We start from the raw sequence: 3,824 nt of genomic DNA on the forward strand, positions 1-3,824 counted from the left end.
TTACATACACCCGTTCGGATAAGACGGCCGCATTTGTCTGTGTGGTAACTATCATTGCATATAAAAACGTATGCTCTTTTCGATCACGCGGTCGTCGCAGTGTTCAAAACAGTTACAGTTGTTTACGTCTGCTGTAGTAATAGTTGTGACACTTGAAGTGGTGAAATAGGTTATTATGTTAATAACGATGTCAAAAGAGCAAAGTGACAAAGTGACAGAGCGAATCACAGATGGTAGTTATAGATGGGATAGACCTATCGCGAACGGAGTTCCCACTGTTTAATAATACCGATATTTGATATCAGATCGCATTGCCACTCTCTGACACATGGGCCGCATGACGCGGTCTCTTCTCGTGACCTAAATTGCAACTAGGGACTGCTCGGAACAATCTAGAACCGTACGCGCGGGAGTGTAGGAAATAACATTGGTCATGGGTTGACGGAGAGACCAGTAATGGACCAAATATGACAGGTCGCAGCCGTGATCCCACTCAGCTCAGCTCAGACATCGATGGACGCTCACACCAGTTTCAGGATCCTGCTTTCAATCAGTTTAGCACGGAAATTGATCAGTATTCAGATCAGTCTTAGGATCCTGTTATTAGTTGGCTCAGCACAAACATTGATGAATGCTCAGACCAGACTCAGAATCCTGTTCTTTATCAGCTCAAGACAGATCACTCACAACTCAACTCAGACCAGATGCACGATTGGATCGATCTCAGAAACGCAGTGTCTCAGCACATTTCTGTAACGTCATCAGAAATTGCACAAAGTCTCAGGCCGTGCCGATTCACGACGCAAAGGGTGAACCATGCGGTTCGAGAATGGACGGCTCTTATTATCTGATTGTTGATTTATTTATATGTTTGCCTATAGACATCTAATTTCAATTAAGAGTAGCATTTCCTTTCTGGGCGGGAGTGTCGCGAACGTATTGCGAACCAGCTAATATTTGCCAACGTCATGGAGTAGATGGCGTTAGTAGTCACGTTTAAGTAACCGCTTCTAGGTTATTGGGATTTTTTGAGGGAAGTTGAGAGGGTAGATGAGAACGACAGTAGGAAAAAGGAGGTTGTGTGCGAACAAATCGACGCGGCAGTGATATTTGCTTTTAGATCAAGTCAAGAACGTTCTTATGGTGTTATTAGAATAATGATGTGTCTCTGGTATATTGTGACCAACGTTATCAGTACTCAGAGTGAACAGTGGTCCAGTGAGGCTAATATGAACTTAAGGTAAACTTTGTGTGAGGAATGGGGTCGCTATAAGGGGAGGTTTGGAGGCGACTATTAAGCTCATAAAACCAGGTGGATAATCATGTGATACTCATGTTATATGTAGGTAATAAAGTCGGACACCAGCACAACTCATATCGTCATCTCACTAACATCCAGGCCTCATAGGTATGTAGTACATTTACATATCGCTTTCCAGTATCCGTAAAAGCATTAGCTCATTCGATAGGTTAATAAGTATGGTGAGCTTGACGACACGTGGTGTGTAAGGCCAGAATCGGGCCCGGCCCCTCTGTCTCCCGAAGAATCAACATCCAACACATTCCACCAAACAAATCATTGGACTGATATGATACCGTTGCACGAATGATATTACGAAGAGACTTCACAAGCAACTCAAGCAAGTTATACTAGTTAAAATTCTATAATTAATATTACTTAATAGCAGCGAACAAATGAAATTTGAATGAAATAAAACCACACAACAACAACGCATAGACTGGTGTAGTTTTGTTAGAGAGCCACTATGAGGGTGGCATTTGTTAAAATTTGTTTTTTTTTTTTTTTTTTTTAATGGCTTCGCGCTCCTGGCGCATTCAGCCAGACGAGTAAAACGGGGAAACGGAATTAAGGATTACATTAAAACGGGTAGGACGGAATTTTGGAAAAGGATCAGGAAAAGGTTAATAATTCAAATAATTTAAAGTTTAATGTTGTGACGTGAAATAAAAGAATACAATGATTTAAATATATATGGAGATGAATCATTAATATACAGGAGTGTTGTAATAGATGTGGGAAACGGAACTTTTAAATCTGACAGCTGTCTTAATAATATAGAACGGTCATATAGGTTACAATTACCAGAAAAAAAGATATGATTAAGATCAGCGGGATCAGTTCCACAAATACATGCAGAACTGGCCACACGATTTTGTAGTTTCAGGTGTTCCGGTGTACATACATGGCCCAATCTCATACGAATCAACATACTAGTTGCAGGCTTTGGCAAAGAGATTTTAGCAAACCAAGGTTTGGCAGGAATTGTTGTTTGTATGCTACGATAATGTAACGCAGCGGCACCCGCACCAGATGCCCATAATTTTGTCCATTCCATTCTTAGATATAATTTAGGCAGTGCCAACAGGTCTTCAGCAACATTCCTAAACGGAAACATGTCCCCAGAACTAATGGCATCTCGAGCCAAGTCATCCACCCTTTCATTGCCTTTAATCCCTCTGTGTCCAGGGATCCAGGCAATGGAAACCGAATACCCTTTAAGACGACATTTTAACAGTTGGCTACGGATTTGATAAATAATTGGGTTATTAGATTTAGATTTGAAAGGAAATTTAGCTATTGCCTGAAGTGAACTTAGAGAATCTGAGAAAATAATAGTTTTTTTAAGATGCATTATAATGATGAATTCTATTGCTTTCAGAATTCCAAAGCACTCGCCACTGTACACAGAGGACTCTGGAGGCAACTTTATTTTTTGGTAAATATTAGACTGGGTGTGAAGTACACCAATGCCAACACACCCATTGTCAGACATCTTAGAAGCATCTGTGTATATATGATCAGCAGCTAGGCCATCTGTTCCAATGAATCCCAGGAATTGTTGATTTTGTTCAACATCATTCTTAGAAATGCCGATATTAAGGAGAACTGGAGGATCAAGTATTACAGATTCATATTCATACTGGAAAATGGGAAGTGTTGAAGAGCTAACAGTGGGAGCTGAAATAGATTTAAGTTTTTGAAAACTTTTAATCAAACATGGAGGACTCTTGTGCTTCCAGTAGTTAGAAGTAGTTATTTGAAGCAGGAGGTTAGACAAGATAACCCAGAGTTTGATGATTAGAAAATTGGGAGCAGCGGAAAATAAACCTATCACAAAGATATTGGCGTCGTAAATGGAGTGGAGGCTCAGCACACTCAACTTGCATAGCATTGATAGGGCTTGAATTCATGGCACCGCATATCATTCTCAGGGCTTTTGATTGAATACGATCTAATTTTTGGAAGCCTGCTACAAATCCTGGCTCTAACAAAAATGTTCCATAATCTAGAATACTTCTTATCAAGGCATTATACATTAATTTTATGCAAAGAGGATGCGAACCCCACCAAACTCCTGAAACACACCTAAGGATATTAATATTTTTTTCACATTTAGAAACTATGTAATCACAATGTGGAAGACCTGTTAATTTATTATCTAAAATAACACCTAGGAACTTGGTTTTATCTTTAATGGGAATGGAGCAGTTATTAAATTGCACATTGATTGGAGGAGGAAACAGTTTTCTAGTAAACAAAACTACAACACTTTTAGGAACTGAGAGTTCCAGACCATTTGAATCTAACCATAACTTCAATAAACCCAAAGAACAAGTAATGGATCTACTGGCCTGTTCAATAGAAAGGTTTGGTGAATATAATAATAAATCATCAGCATATTGCAAAATTCTGACAGTGCCATTTAAGGATGACTCTAAATCGGATGTGTAGATATTATATAGCAATGGACTTAATACGGAACCTTGTGGAAGACCTCTCCAAACTAAACGGGAAATCCTAT

The 3,824-nt window shown here is 39.4% G+C and overlaps 1 long non-coding RNA gene across 1 annotated transcript; it reads left to right on the top strand.

Moving 5' to 3' along the window:
- The first annotated feature begins 1,643 nt into the window (after positions 1-1,643).
- On the top strand, positions 1,644-3,397 carry LOC133531792 (uncharacterized). The gene is made up of 2 exons (XR_009801595.1): positions 1,644-2,272; positions 2,682-3,397. It is a non-coding gene; the product is annotated as an uncharacterized LOC133531792 (long non-coding RNA).
- Positions 3,398-3,824: the final 427 nt, after the last annotated feature.

The sequence above is a fragment of the Cydia pomonella genome, chromosome 25, assembly GCF_033807575.1.
Source record: "Cydia pomonella isolate Wapato2018A chromosome 25, ilCydPomo1, whole genome shotgun sequence".
In the NCBI taxonomy this organism is placed as follows: Eukaryota; Metazoa; Arthropoda; class Insecta; order Lepidoptera; family Tortricidae; genus Cydia; species Cydia pomonella.